The following is a 17,221-nucleotide window of genomic DNA, read 5'->3' as shown; positions in this document are numbered from 1 at the left end:
CAATGGGTATAACAAAAAGGAATTGAAAAACAATAAATACTACACATTCCCTTGTGGAAAACCATAAAAATGTATTCCAGGATATTATCTTAGAAGGCCTTCCAAGTGGAAAAACACAGAACTGAAGTGTTTCCCACAAAAACAAACAAACAAAAAAATTAAAGGAATATAAGGAACTTTCTAAAGTCCAAAGAAACATTCATTCCGTTTTATTAGAAATTGAGATTTGGACCAGCCACGGTAGTAGATGCCTGTAATCTCAGTACTCAGGGACGTAGAGGCAAGCAGATCTCCTGAGTTCAAGAACTGCCTGGACTACATAGTGAGTCCCAGACCAGTGAGGGCTACATAGTGAGACGATGAATGAATGAACGAACGAACGAATGAACGAACGAACGAACGAATGAGTGGGTGAATGAATATTGAAATTTGCTATCAGTTAAGTTTCTAAAATAACGACTTAAGAAAATTTTTTAATTATTCAATCAAAGACTATTTTCGATAGCTTAAATACACAATCTTTGAGAAGTGAAAGGAAAACCAAAATAAGTACAGATAATTCCACAAGATGTGTCTACATCATCTCCGAACTATGATGATCAGTGGGGCCAGAAGTACAGAATGAATCTTATCAAGTGTACTATTCCTTTCTGCTGTTACTTCTATCAGGTCAAATAAAGTGGTCAACAAACCAGGTGTGTGTGGCACATGCCTGTAACCAGAACCTGGAAAGCAGAGAAAGGAGGATCCAGATTTCAAGGCAACCTGAGCTATAAAGGGAGACCCAGTCTCAGAAAGTGCGCACGCGTGCACACACACACACACACACACACACACACAAATCCAGTTACCTAGAGAATCAGCACAATCCCTACAAAAAGCACAACAGACTTTCTCCTGTAAGAGAAAAGTTGGATCCTCAAGTTCATGTGGAGTTTTATAGAGCCCTAATTATCCAAAATAATCTTGAAAAAGAACAAAGAGCACGCTTCTGAGCCACAGCAACCAAAGGACTGTGACACTGGCATAAAGGTAGACATTTAGGTCAAAAGAATAAAATTGTCAGTCCAGAAATAAGCCCATGTATTAATGGCCAACTGATTTCTGACTAGTGTGCCAACAAATACTGCTGAGATGCCAGGATTACCACATGGAAAGTGATGAAGCTGGGCCTCTCCCTCACACTACGCACAAAAACCAACTCTAAATACAGGAGCCAAAACCATAACACTCTAGGAAAAAACAGAGTTCACTAAGTTGGATTCAGCAATAAATTCATAAACACACTTAAAGCATGACCAGCAAAAGAAACAATACAAAGTGGGATTTCATCAAAACTAAAATACATACATGAAAAAGAATCATCAAGAATCTGCCTGCCTGCCCACAGAGTGGAAGAAAACACGTGCCAATTATTTATCCAGTAAGGATTTACTATCAGAACTTCAAAATTGAACAACAAAGTCAATCCAACTTGAAACTGCAACAGAAACGTTGGTCTTGGTGGCAGGTGTGAGTACAAGACCAACCTGAAGCTCTGCCTGCATGGCTGAGGGCCTGGGTCCAATCGCTCTCCAGCACTGCATGTGCAACACACACACACACACACACACACACACACACACACACACACACACACACTCACACAATCGCTCTACAGCACTGCATGCACAACACACACACACACACACACACACACACCCACACACACATACACACACACACACACACACACACACTCGTACAATCGCTCTCCCGCACTGCATGTGCAACACACACACACACACACACACACACACACACACACATGCATGCACGCACTCACACAAAGAATTTAAACCGACATTTCCCCAAAAGATATACATGAAAAGTTACTCAACACACTTAGTCATTAGGTTAAAGCAAATTAAAACCACAGTAACATCCTATTTCATGCCAGAAGTATGTATGACTATTAAGATGCTATAATTTAACAAAAGAAAAGGAAGAAACTGGAAAACTGTGCATTTGTACATTACTGTGGGATGTGTAAAATGGTACAGCAATGAAGGGAAAGTTTGGCACTGCCTCAAAAAGACACCAAACAAGACAGTTCCTGTCCAAATGAACCGAAAACGGGAACTCCAATGTGAACACCAGAGTTCACTGCAACATAATTCACAATGGCCACAACATGCGGAAACAACTGTACTACCCACCAAACCAAGAGTGCAGGCTACATATAAAATAGACTTGGGGAGTTCGGGGGAGACAATTTGGCTCCATAGTCTAGGCTAGCCTCAAATTCAAGATCTACCTGCCTTCAGCATGACACCATACCCAGCTTAAAATGGAATATTATTCAGGCATAAAAGGACCAAAGAATTGACACACAGATGAATCTTGAAATATACATGAATCTTGAAAACACTAAGGGAGCAAGGCAGTCCCCAAAACCCAAATCTATAAATCCACTTAGATCACACATCTAGAATAGGCAAATTCTTAGAGAAAGAAAGTTGGTAAGAGATTACCAGGGGTTTGGGGGGACTTCAGTTATTTCTATTTGAGACTTTGGGTTTCTTTACAAAAATTTAGGGCTTAAATAAGAAAAAGCAAGAACTCTGAACAAGCAACCAAGGGCTAGGGGGTGGCAGAGAACTGGCGTATCACAGGGAAGACCTGAGTTCCACAAGAGCCCCCCCCACCCCCAAATACTTGGAGCTGTTTGATGACTAACCACACCATTTAAAAGCCATAAGGCATCCCCTTTCTACCGCTTAATTAATTTGAGGTGATTGAGCTTCTGAAGCAGGAAGAAATGGAGAGACAAGAAACATGTTAACTAGTATTTAAAGCTGTGTCTGAAGCAACAATTACACTGTTTTTCTTTAACTCTGCGTTAATCATTTTCTTTGTCCATGACCAAATATTTAAGAATCTCTCAGATGTTATTTCTTACATATAAAGTATCATGTTACTACACATGTTCACTGGACAAGCACCACAAATACAGAATCAATATTATCAACATAAGCCAGTATAATACAGTTTACAAAAAAATTCACAAAATATAGAACCTATTTTTGTGTAGTTTATAGTCAACAGAAGATAAGTAAACCAACAGCTGCCATCCAAAGACAGTCAGAACTGAATTCCACTGAGCGGTGAATCTCAAAGGCAAGGCCCACTGGCATTTGTAACTCTCAGAGCAATTCAAATTCAGCAAGATTAAACAGCAGCATCAAGAGCATTAGGGTCAGACTATAATAGCCAAAGAAGCAAATGTTATGGGGCTGGAGAGATGGCTCAGGGGTTAAGAACACTGTTCTGGCAGAAGACCCGGGTTCAAATCCCAGCACCCACATGGCAGCTAACAACTGTCCGTAACTCCAGTCCCAGGGGATCCCACAGCCTCTTCTGACCTCTGCGGGCATTGCACAACATGGGTGCACTTACCTACATACAGGGAATACACACATACGCATAAAATAAAAATAATAAAAATTTAAAAAAAAAAAGAATCAAATGTCAAATCTGTATAGACCAAGTCTCCTCAGCCTACTGCAACAACTTAACTAGCAGGATTCTGCCTCTTTGGATTAAAGACACAAAGGCTTTTTTTTTTTTAAGTTTGAATTAAAATACTTTGAAATCATCTCAGTCTTATAGTATTTGCAGTTGCTGTGTGTACCTGTGTGTAAGGCACAAAGATTAGTACACAAACACACATACAAAGCATTGTCTTTCTAAAGGAAGATGCAGATAAGTTACTGATGGAACTTGGCTTTAACATTCAAAAACCTGTTGGCCCTTCCACATCCTAGACACCAGCCTTTGACAAGCAGCTCTAGTTGGAAGACGAACTGTGGGGTAGAAAAAGTACAGTATGCAAGTTTGTAAGAATGTTTGTGAAAGTTTAATCACTGTAGTTTGTTTTAAATCCTTCTAAGGTGTTCTGTTTAAACACACTGCAGAGCTTAACTTTCAACTCTTCAATTTCAATGTACTTCCAGAAAGTCCTCCAAATCTTAAACAACCACAAGAGGACAGCTAAAACATACGCAGCTCCACACTGTCAAACTGTTGGTTATCTCTCTGCCATATAAAAACAAAAACATATAAACGCATGAACAAAGATCAAGAGGCAACTGGCAGCAGAGGAAAACCAAACAGCCCACGCTTCCATGCCACTTACAGTTTTTGTACAAAACAATTTAAAAGAATTACAAATTAACTTGGTTTAAGGTAAAATAAACTAAGCTAAATATTTTTATAGCACTCAAAATACAGAAACCAAAAATTGCTAATCTAAGTCTTCACACAGTGTCAGAGAGAAAAACTGTAGTAGTCTACTAAAGTCTCTCAAATTCATACCCTGAAAACACAAACGTGTGAGAAGAGAAGTCATACCTAGTTTTTGTAAAGCTCCATAGGTAAGGAAACCCTGGACAGGAGACAGAAGAAGTGCTAAGCAAGCAATCCTAAACTTCTGTGAGCACATTTTCTCCCAACTACAGTCAGGAGCACTTTCTACCAGTGTTTGTGTTCTGGAAAAGGCAGATGGGCACAGAAGCTTCCTCTATCAGTGTCCCTAACCTTGCCCTTTATAAAGGCCTCCGCATTCTTGTTTGTTGTACGTCAGAGCTGCTCAGAACTGCTTGGTGGAATGCAATTTCTCAGTACCGGAATGTAAACTTATTCACATCAGGGTATATGACCAGCAAGAGAGCACACAACAGTCTGAGATGCTACTGATCAGTAATTCCAATTTACCAAGCAATGAAAACCATGATACTCCAAGACAGCTCTTTCTTGTGCCTCCATTTCTAGAAAATGATGTTATTAAATTTTTTCTCCTTAAAAATTTAAGTAATTGACTAAAATTTAAATAACTGAGTGTCCTAAACCAGTATCAATTTGCGCATTGGTAACTTCAAAGAAAAAGTCACATACCATTGTCTTTACACAGCATTGTAGCAAGTAGGAAAAACACCTGCGTACCTGCCAAAGCCATCAGTTCATTCTCAAAATCAGTAGAATGCTCAGCAGAGTAGGCTAAAAAACTTGCCATAAATATATACTTAATCTTCTTAAATATTTTAGCTTCACTCAAAAATTAAAAGCAACTTAAAATGAAAACCTACATCAAGTAACACAAATTACATGTATGGGTATAAATAACAAAGTGTCAAAAGAATAACTGGCCAATATTCTGTAAGTATTTAGAAAACTAGACACACAAGCCTCTCTAAATATCTTCTAAGACTTATTCAGAAATAATAAACAATCACCGCCACGCACACATTAGCAGCGCTCTGACCCTCTGAGCTGCAAGTCCCGCATTTAACCTTTACTTATAAAGATACACACACACACACACACACACACACACACACACACACACACAATGACAAAGAAGGCCTGGTGACTGTGCTTCCCCCCACATCCCACCCCCACTTTGTCCCTCCCTAGCTTGTCTGTTTAACAAGTGAAGTGGTAAATATTTGATATTTGTACTGTTCACACTTTCTCAAAATCCAACCTGCACTGTCTTCATGTCTCTGGAGCAGCAGGACAGCCACAGTGCTGCCACCTTCTATGGAAGCCGGTCTCTGCAGCAGCCGGCGCTCCCGTTTCCCTGTCTGCTCCTGGGGAGCCCATGCGCCTGGGGCTCCTGGCTCTAACACAGCCAACATTCCTTCTGCCGGATCACTTCCTGCTTCCATGACCCACCCACCTCTCCAGGCTGCATTATGTATCAGGCATGTTGCATGGGCACTCTTTCTGCATACCAGTCTCATGACCTCAGCAGCTGCCTGACAGACACTCTTTATCAATTTCTATTAATTCATTATCTACTCTTGTAAGTCATGGGCAAGTAGGGAAATCAGCAATGCCTGTTCTCCTGTGTGTCTTCAAGGTCAAATGCTTGCATGAGCTTGCAGCTGCAATTTTGTTATTAAAATTTATTAAAGCTGTCTTAAGAACTAGTTGCTCTCCACCGAAAAGATGCTGAATTGTATACTGGCCTGAGGGATTAGCGTGGTAAAGACTAGCATAAATTTAAATCATCACAGATGGAAAAGTTGGAGGAGGCTGTTTTGCTATTGCTTTTCCCCTTCCAGAGATAAAATATGCTCTCATCTCAGCTGTATTGGGGTGTACAGAGCGGATTCTCTCTTGTCACCACCTACTCCAGCCTAGACAGTGGTGAGGACAACACTTTGGTAGTGTCTATGTCCTCGAGACAGCTCAGCTAAATAGATCTGCTGTCAGTCTACACAGTGACACAAACAGATCTTGCTGATCACAGTGCTTTGGCACAGATGGCAGCTGATAGGTTCTATAAAAGTTATGGTCCATAGCAGATTTTCCTTCCAGCATGTAGACACATGCCCTTACCAAAATGTCTTTGTTAAGTGTTCACCATTCCACTGTGCAAAGCTGAGCACACAGAATGGAACAAAGAAAGAAGCTCAGCTCTAATATCTGCAAACAACCAGATATTTATAAAATTCACTGAAGAAACAAAATGAACAATTATATTATTAAGAAATAACCAAATAATCCCAACTAACTCATTAATTTTAAAAAGGGCAGATGACTTGATGAATGCTTCAAACTGTCCATAAAACACTAAGATCCTAATTTCATCTCCAGAATGGTAACCCAACATCTGATCTTCTTCAAACACATATGAATGACATCGAAGCACTGCCACAGACACCTGGCACCTCCAAATCTAGCGTTTTTCAGAAGTTAAAATGCTAGTCATGTCTTTGTGAGACAGAAGCTAAACAAAACTTTTGGTCACTTGACCAACACGTCTACACTTCTTGGAATAAAAATAATACATTTTTTTTTCAAATAAGGAAAGAAAAAATTCACATACACATATACCTTACTACAAAGTTAGCAAGTAATAAAATGTTGACTTGTTTATTAATTCAGCTGAGTGAAATGAGAACTTTTCTCATTAATCATGCATGTATTACAGGAAAATTGACTATTTCTTCATCTTCTACCAAAAAGCAGCACTGACACTGTTTAATCCCCTTCAGAGATTCTCTTAAGAGATTCAAGTGGCAAAATCCTGTAATTTATTATTTTTTTAAAAGTTAATAAAATTAATACAGAATGTGACATATATATATATATATATATATATATATATATATACAGAGAGAGAGAAAGAGAGAGAGCAAAAGATTTACGATTCTAAAGGAAAATTCTAAAAACCTTAAATAAAGAGAACCACCATGCTCAGTCTAGAAAGCTGATGTTTAACCAGACCCAGCAATTCCAATCAAATCCTAACAAGCATTCTTGACACTAATGGGCTGGCTGGTCTTAAATATATATGCAAGAACAAAGATAGAGAAATGACTCTAACAAAGCTGATATTTATCACAAAAGTACCATTAGATTGGATTACACAAATAAAGACTGTGCAATACTAGTTAAAAAAAAAAAAACAGAAGACTGCAGATTTGGTCAAGTGTTTTCACAGTTAAATATTTTATGTAAATATTTTTTACAAATAATTCAGTGTTTTTTTAAACATGTCAAGGTAATTGTAAGAATTAAAAATTATTCTTTGTGGGCCAGTGAGATGGCTCAGTCAGTAACGGTGCTTGCCCTGTGAATCTGGTGACCTGAGTTTGATATCCATGAACCCATGTAAAGGAAGAAGGAGTGAACCAACTCCACAAAGTTATCCTCTGACCACCATATGCATATATCATGGCACACATGCCCACATACATACACATCTTGCACATTCACAAAAAATTTTAAATATTATTTTCAATGAATTTTCCTTAAACTACTGCATTCCATATGCAAAAACAGTAAGACTCAGCCTTTACCTCATACCACACAGAAAAATCAACTGTGGCATGGTGGCATGCCTTTAATCCCAGCACTCAGAAGGCAAAGGCAGGTTGATCTCTGAGTTTGAGGCCAGTCTGGTCTACATAGTGAGTTCCAGGACAGCTAGTGCTACATAGTGAGACCCTGTCTCAAAAACAAAACAAAACAAACAAAAAATCCAGACAGATCTAAGGCATAAAGGAAAGAGTTAATACCATTAAATTTCTAGGAGAAAAACATTAAGAAAATCTTACAAAGTTAAGAGAAGATTTCTTAAACAGGATACCAAAAGTACAAAGTACAAATGAAAATTTGGGCAAAAAACAGCTTTCAATTAAAATTAAATGCCAGATCAAGTGTGGTGCCCATGCCTTTAATACCAGCACTCGGGAGGCAGAGGGCAGGCATATTAAAAGCTTTCACTTTGGGGCCAGGAATAAGCAATATGGTTCAGTGCTTAAAGTTGTTTGCTGTCAAGCCTGTAGACCTGAGTTCAATCCTTTGGACCCTACATGGTGGAAAGTAAGAAACAAAATGCAATTAAAACAAAAAATTTTAAGTTTTAGCTTTTAGAAAGACCTGTTAAGAAAAACGCAGGTCACTGATTGAGAGAATATTTTTGTAAAATATACTTAATAAAGGAATTGTATCCGGAATATAGAGAATGCTTACAAACCAAATAAATAACTCAATCTCTTTTTTAAAAAAAATGAGCAAAAGTTTTGAACTAATATTTCACTGAGTAAGTTAAATGGATAGTCAAAACAATATGAAAAAAAAAATCTCAAGCCAGGCGTGGTGGCGCGCGCCTGTAGTCCCAGCGTTTGGGAGGCAGAGGCAGGTGGATCTCTGTGAGTTCGAGGCCAGCATGGTCTACATAGTGAGTTCCAGGCCAGCTGGGGCTACAGGGAAACCCTGTTTCAAAAACAAAAGGCCAAAAAAAAAATTCTCATGCAGGTATTATAACTCAGTGGTTGACCTGGAGACCACATGAAGCAACTAGAAATCTCATAAATGGCTATGATGAATGCAAAACACTGCAGTTACTATAGAGAACAATGTGATACAACAAAAAACCCCACGTAAACCACCAACTCTATCCAAAAGTGCCCAAGAATAACAACAACATACTGAACAAACAAAAACATGTTCATGAAGTTTTTGAAGTCAGAAGACAAAAAGCAGAAGCAATCCAAACCTTTACTTATAAATTAATATTTGGGGGCTGGAGAGATGACCCAATGGTTAAGAGCACTGGCTGCTCTTGTAGAGGACCTGGGTTTGGTTCCCATCACCCACATGGCATCCAAAAACCATCAGTGACTCCATGGACAGTGCATGACACAGGTTCACTTACACACAGGCAAGCAAAACATTCATACATATAAAATAAAAATAACAAGCTTTTCACTAAAAAGTAATATTTTACAGATCAGTACTACATCATGACAAAACTCAATGACTTCTAGGAAATTTGATAGCCACTTTACATAAGCACTGAAATGTACTGCAAAACTGCTCAGATGGGCGGTAAGGTAACTCTGCACTGAGATGGACAGTAAAGCAAAACTGTTAAAGCCTGCCCTGCTGCCCTCTTATAGAACTCTAACCATTCCTTTTTACCATTTGCTTTTTCTCTGCTTAGTTAATGCTCCCCGTACCGACCTATGTATCACCCAGGTGAACCAGTCCCCAAGCTCTCATCCCCTGTAGCTCTCAACTGTTTTTACTGCATGTAACTCAGTAAGCCTAAAATCAACTGTATTCTTTTTTACCTCCAGTAACACCCACCTCATTTCCTCCACACTTGTCTAGAGCTCTCAAGGACACCATTACTCTAAAGACAACCAAGTGCAAGGTATCACAACCACCTCTTAACTTCTCCCTTGTCTGTGACTCTGAGTCACTGGATTCCATTGCTTGGTCTTATAGGTTACTCTCCCACATGGCCCAGAAACTTCTATCCTCACAGAAATGCTGGTTGGGCCCTTCACCAGGCACTCCAGGACCCTCATATAAGGTCCTACTTCTGGTCTCAGCTCTACCCATCCTCTCATGCCACTGACCTGCCTTTAGTGACACATCTATTTAAAAACCTGCCCAGGCTCACAGAATCAGATCACCTACTTACAAGCACTCAGAATGAGGAAATCTAAGTTCCAATCCAGATGTCATAAACCAAACTCTGTATTTTGCCCATATGAAGCCATATGAGTCCATGACCTAGACTGGTTTGAAAACGGCTGTACTGACCTTTCATAATCTTGCCTCTTGTCACCTCTTGGCCATTTTCATTGCAAAACACAAGGAATAATTAATCTAATTAATGGCCATCAGAAATTCTTAGAAAAACTAAAATTCATACTTTCTGGGTTTGAGTGGTAATGTTTCAAGACTATAATTTCTTTACACCGACACAGATAACCAATGAAAGAATCTGTTTTAATGAAAATGATGTTTTCACATACAAATTAACTGTACACAAAGGGTTTTTAAAATTCACTTACATGTGCTAAGGACTGAATATAAAACCTGAAATACCTTAATCACAACTACCCTTAAACTGGGCTTCCTAAAATTAGATAAGGTAAATTCACATCAGGTAACAATGCAGAAAACTGAAATGAGACATCTCAAGATTCCAAATTATGGTTATTTCTTTAGGCTTATATACACAATTGTGACAAGAAAACAGTCACAGAAGCTTCATGCACATCTTTTTCAAAGACACATTTAATGCTGAGATACGTACAGATAACTTAGACTAATGAAATGGAATAATCTTGATCAGACTTTCTATTTTAAACAATTAAATTTGTATACTTAATAGTTGCCTAAATTCACCTTTGTGGGACATAAAATGGTAATAACGAAACACAGAAAAGTATTTTAGAGATTTTGATATTGGTTTTATTTTTAAATTAGCTAAAAATATTTTTTAAATACACCAAAGTTTGGCTTGTCATCTTGGCACATGTCTTTAATCACAGCACTTAGGAGGCAGATAGGTGAATCTGTGAGTTACAGGACAGCCTGGTCTACATAGCCAGTTTCAGGTTGGCCAGGGGGGTACAGTGAGACTCTGTTCAAAAAAAATGAACAAATAAATTACACCAAAGTTATCTTAATGAAATTATAAATTAACACACTAAGTAGCTGATAGCTATAAAAACATAAATAAGGTAAATTATCAATAAGAGAATAAAATTTATCCTGGAATATGTGACTCAAAAAACTTAGATTAAGAATATAACTTTAGGGGCTGGAGAGATGACTCAGCAATTAAGAGCAGACTACTCTTCCAGAGGACCCTGGTTCAATTCCCAGCACCCACATATTGGCTAGCAACTGTCCATAACTCCAGTTCCAGGGGCTCTGATGCCCTCTTCTCACCTCTGCAGGCACTGCATGACATGGGTACATTTACACACATGCAGGCAATACACTCATACACACAAAATCAAGATAATAAATAAAATTTTTAAAAGTACAACTTTAAAAATAGCTTCTATAAGGACTAAATACCAGAAATGGCATTTTATATTTAATTGCAAAAAAAAGGGTAAAATCCTATAAAGTCATAAATGTGTTAGCAAAAGTAAGAAATGGCTAAGGAAACAGTGCTGATAGTGTGAGCATGCAATTCAGTATTCTAATTGATAACAAATATTAAGCATATGGAAAACCCATATGATACTTAAATTCTTACATAAAAAAGCACTGGTTGTCAGCCCGGACTACATAGTGAGTTCCAGGCCAGCTGGGGCTATAGGGAGACCCTGTCTCAAAAAAAGAAATAAACAACAAAAAAAAAAGCATTTGGTGTGTGGTATGTGGTGTGTGTGCGTGTGTGCGTGTGTGTGTACACTACTGCTTCATGTCACTTATTTCATCTAGTGCTTTAAATAATTTATATACATTAAAAATTAAGTGAAGTGCATATACTACAGTCACCTTAACAGTCAAGTGTAATTGTATCTTTAGATATAAATAATTCAATTCATAATAAAATAAAATACATTGTCCCAGAACTATAATTAACTGGAAATTTTTATTTTAATAAAGATATTCCAACTACATAAAATTTAGCAGAATCTTTAACTCATGGTATTTCCTATTATAAAGTCCATTACAAAATATCTGCTTCCTTAAAAACAAATGCATTGCTACATACATTTTTTTCTTCTTTAAATGTTTTTTTAATTATTTAATAACCATATAATTAGAAGAAGCATTTCATTACAACAGCATTGACATAGTCAATAACAATTTCCAGAGCTAAGATGCATCTCTTTCAAAATTGGCTGTAAATTTTTAGGTTTACAGTTGAATTAATACAGTTATACAATATTGTACTCAGTATAAACCCTATAAGACATAAAATTAAATGAGGTTTTAACCTTTAAAAAAGATCTCCATTTCACTATTAAAATACACAGTTTCATACAGAAAAATTCATTTTTAATACAATTGACACTAAGATGCACATGCATTTCTAGTCTCTATGTATCTGATTATTACTAGTCACAGTCGGTTACTTTCTGAGGGCAAGTATGGGGAATGGCTGGGGGTGTCGGCAACACAGCAGACAGTAGCAGGGATATCAGAGTATAAGGGCTCTAGCGGGGGGAGGGAGGCTATGGGATGTTGCTATCTGGGAAGTGGGTGTAAAAATAAATTAAAAAATTATAAAAAAAATAATTCTTCAAAGCATAAAAATTTCTTCCTTGATAATTAGTAGATATGAAAAACATTACCATTGAGATCTACCTGATGACTTTATATCCATGCTCAGACGCGAAGGAGCTCAGAAAGTAACCGACTGTGGCTGCATACATATTTTAAGACATACCTTGAACTCATCCAAGTAAAACAGTAACTGATCATCCCTCTACCCCTCTTCTGAAAATAAACTGCCACAAACAAGAGCTATGACCCCTCTGCAAGTAGCAAACACACAATTCAAATGTTTAAAAGAGAAAATTCTGTATTTCATTGACATGTGTCAGATCTTAAAGACTTTATGAAATATAATAATTCTTTTCTGTAAGATAAATATAATTCATCGTGGGATGAATTATCACATTTATATCATACGTGAAGAATGGCAATTCCCTGACCCTCAAGCTTCAGCTCATGAACAGCACTGCAGCAACTATGCATAAAGACCTAAGAGTCCTGCTCTTTAAGGCTACTTACTTACTTTAAGACACTACCAATGGCAGTATTCAAAGTGCCACAGAAGCCTGTACTTATACGTGTTGCACATCTGTGATGTTGTAGTTATAGCAACCAAATTCCCAAACTGATCCAGCAATTGAATTCCTTCTCTAGAGAACTGCTTTGCTCTGTGCCTTAGGTATCACCACAGAATATGACTTAAGGCGAAAAAACGGTTCAAATAATGTGAAAGGGCCTGAGTGTTTCAGGAGTGTTTTATACTAGAATAACAACAACAACAAATACACTAATACCCAAAGGGGTTGTTTTAATATATCCCAGAGTCTCTATCTATATATTTTACTTGACTTCTTTAATATAGAGATGGATCTTATTTTGAATTTAAAATAGAACGTACATACATCAAGTACAGCTTAATTATCTGTTCTCAAACTATGTTCACATTTCACATTTCTTTTTTTTTTTTTTTTTTCCTTTTCTTAAATTTCTTGAAATCTTTTAACATATACCTTTACCCTGCACCTGCCCTGGGAATTACCAGCGCTTGAGTCAACTTTACACGGGACACATAGGAATCAGGGATGATGCAAAACCTGAGGGAGTATGGCTAAGCTGGTGAGAAGTGTGAGCCAGGTCTGAGCACAGGTGACCCAGTGGAGAAGGCAATGAAGACAACCAAGAACGGGGGAAATCTAATTGCGGGTGCAGATGCAAAAAGGCCTGCTCCAGCAGCCACACGTCATGCAGAGTAACTGACTACATATCCCAAGATCCCAAGGGGCCTGAAGAGCCATGACTACACTCTACTTTAGACATCCACCTTGGGGGAGAGGGGGGTGACTTTCTTCCTTTCGTCCTGCTTCCAGCTTTGAGTGAGGATGTGGTAACTGAAGGTGTGACATCTTCGCTGTGACCTGACTCTGTACATGGAAGCCATGGCCTAGTGACAACATGAGAAGAAAAGCAGCCGGTCATCTCACAAGAGCAGCTGCCACCTGGACCTACCTCCGAGTTCTTACACAAGAGAAAAACTGCCCACCTCCAGGGTTTATGCAACCCTAACTGTGAGTAACACAGTAGGAGAACTAATGTCTGGCAGGACACACTGCACAGAGCAAACAGAAGCACGTCCCAGGAGCTTCCCCAAGCTCACTTCCATCTTGCTACTTCATTCTCATGGTTTTGAAATTTTATTTTTATGAGGATGATGTTTGTATGTATAGTTAAGTCTGTGTACTATGAATGCACACATGCTACAGCATTCATGTAAAGGTCATTGCACAGCTTTCTAGAGTGACTTCTCTCTCCTTCTACTGTGGCTTCCAGGGATTGAACTCAAGCTGTCAGGTTTGCTCAAAAGCATCTTTACCTCTGAGCTAACTTGCTGGCCCTCTTGTTACCTTTGTGACCTCATCCTTTGCCAAGAGTTCTTCTACTATGTAACTCCAACATTACAAAAATCACAGGTCACTGAAGTTTATTTTTTCTTAAAAAGAATATTAATCACATTTAAGTGATTTTGTTCTTTGAAGGGCAGATTAGAAACACAATCTTGAGACGGATGTGGTGGCACACGCCTTTAATCTCAGCACTTGGGAGGCAGAGGCAGTTCAGATCTCTGTAAGATTGAGACCAGCCTGGTCTACAAAGCTAGTTCTAGGCCAGCTGAGGCTCAGATACAACAAGGAAGGAAGAGAAGGAGGAAGGAGGGAGGGAGGGCCACAATCTTGAATCCAGAGGATTCAACAAGTGACTGTCCTCCTTTAGGCAGCAGGGAAGCAAAAGCTGAGCACTTTGGCCTATGCTCTGGGAAACCTACAGCTTAGTATAAACAATCAGCCAGCCACCCTGGCAGGAACCTGAGGGTAGACTCCTCAGTGTGGTTTTCACAGGTGGCCAGGTGGGAGTCAAGGAAGTAGTATCGTGAGGTAGATATCCAGGCAGAACAGGATGGGTGTGCTCAGTTTGGTTCAGCTGCTAACTGTGTAAGGAGACTGGAGGCTGAAGGCTATTTTTCATTTGCCCCATCAGTAGTCTGGATTTGAAGTTTAGCAATGGGAAGTCACTTTAAGCCCATTATATAAAAGACTGACAAAAAGCTTCTATGCTTTTTCCTTTTTAAAAAAATTATAGTTGGTACTAAGGAGAGAGTGAAGACATTTGGGGGTTTCCTTAATGCATCAGATGGCATATGAAAAAAGGTAGTGATGAGAGGGTTTTGTTTTTGTTTTGCTTTGCTTCATTTTGTTCGTTTGGTTTTTTTGCAGTTCTGGGAATTGAACCCAGGGTCTCAGACATGCTAAACTAGCCTCTACCACTGAGCTACATCCCTACCCTATACACTACCACTTCCAGCTCTGGAGTGTAGGGGAGAGAGAAGGAGACGAAGAGACAAAGGGCAAAGAGGAAGCAGGAAAGGAGGGAGAAGATGTCACAACGGAGACTCAAATTTCTAAAGGTAGCGAGCAGTTTGTCAAAACTGTTGGAACAAAAATCAGAGTCAAGTACACTATCAGTTGTTGTGCTGCAGACATGGATTCTAGAAAGTGAGGGACCTGGAGAAAGCACGCATGAAGACATGGGTAGGGGTGGCCCTTGTACACCAGTGATTTCCACAACCTCTTTCCCATACACTCACAACACATAACCTCAACACGCCCAACTGACCTCTTCTCCAAGCCTAAAAAGATGAAAGTTGGTAGGAGAAAATTGTTTTAAGCCTGAAAAACAAGTAAAACACTTTCACTCTTTAAAAAGCAAATAAATACACCCACCCGCACTCACACTGCACACAAATATTTGTAGGCTTCACCTGCTCGATAATACCTCTCCTCTTGTCTGTATCTTCCCTGTACCTCTCTCTCCTGGACCACTTCCAACCACATACACAAGCACAGAAGCATCCCCTGACCCCAAAGAAGCATATTCCTCTTGGTTTCATAATTTCTTAGCTACAGGTACTTTCCACTCCTCTTCACAGTGAGATTCTTGGTAAGATGACATTTTCTTTTATGGTTCAGTTCTGATCTTCCACCCTCTGAACCAGTGTGAACAATCCACTGGCATTGGTTCCCCATGTCATCCCTCAGTCAATCCAAAGGCTCTGCCTCCACTCTCTTCATACTGAATCTCCCTGCACCACTGGACCCCCAACCCCCAGAAAGTTTTCTTTTTAAAATTATCAGCTTTGATAACATAAGAAATGGGCCTCCAATTAGTTCTGCATCCACACTCCATGCAGCCCTAGAGGCAGTTGCTCAGACTCCCAAAATGAGAGAAAGGTGAAGTGCAAGGCAAGGTAGAGGAGAGTAGAGGAGACAGAGGGCAGGACAACATGAAACATGGAGATGTGGAATCACTTATAGAGACATAGGTGACAACTTGGGGAATGTTTGGTTTCAGACAGCAATTGTGGTATTTTTAAAAAAAGAATTTTAGGACTGGCGTGATGGCTCAGCAGGTAAGAGCACTAGATGCTCCTGAAGAGGAGCCAGGGTTCAATTCCCAGCACTCAAACGATGGCTAACAACCATCCATAACTCCAGTTCCAGGGGACTCTCACTTCTGACCTCCATGGGCATTGCACAACATGGGTGCACTTACACACACGCAGGCAATACTCTCATACACATAAAATAATAAATACACTTAAAATTTTTAATTTATATTTTATGTCTATGGATGTTTTGCCTGCATGTAGGTGTAGGTAAATGTACCATGTACATGTAATGCCTGCGGAGGCCAGAAAAGGGCATCAGATTATGGACCATTGTTAACTGCCATGTGGGTACTGGGAACCAAACCTGGGTCCTCTACAAAAGTAGCCATGCTCTTAACCACTGAGCCATCTCACCAGCTCCCCAATCATGGTATTTTAATTACCATTTTGCTAACCCATTTTGTAGACAATTCTCCTAAGAGAAAAAGTTGCTGAAAGACTATCCTTCACAGTAATTAGGTTTGGGAGCATTCATTTTTTTTCAAAGAGCAATCCATGAAGCACTCATTCCTGATACCTATTGTTAAACATGATACTTTACCTACAAAGTCTAATGCTTTGTAAAATACAATACAGGTCAGTAAATTCTTAAAATCTACCACTGAGTTAGCAATAGAATAACAACTGTACAACAGTAAAGGGACCAGCTCTGTTCCATAGGACTCGACTGATAGACAAACTCACACA

The 17,221-nt window shown here is 39.0% G+C and overlaps 1 protein-coding gene across 8 annotated transcripts in view; it reads right to left on the bottom strand.

Moving 5' to 3' along the window:
• Nucleotides 1-17,221, bottom strand: part of Rapgef2 (Rap guanine nucleotide exchange factor 2) — a 299,442-nt gene that overhangs the window by 158,262 nt on the left and 123,959 nt on the right. The window contains exon 1 of one of the 8 annotated variants that reach the window (XM_029556719.1): nucleotides 5,525-5,650. The exons of the other annotated variants lie outside the window; for them this stretch is intronic. The gene's annotated coding sequence lies outside the window, so the exon portion shown is untranslated. Of the gene's footprint in view, nucleotides 1-5,524; nucleotides 5,651-17,221 lie in introns of those variants that run through there. 8 annotated transcript variants of the gene reach the window in all.

This window comes from Nannospalax galili, unplaced genomic scaffold (assembly GCF_000622305.1).
Source record: "Nannospalax galili isolate Female #2095 unplaced genomic scaffold, S.galili_v1.0 scaffold305, whole genome shotgun sequence".
NCBI lineage: Eukaryota > Metazoa > Chordata > Mammalia > Rodentia > Spalacidae > Nannospalax > Nannospalax galili.
Note: the sequence above shows the minus strand (reverse complement) of the source record. Positions and strands in the feature narration are given on the sequence as shown.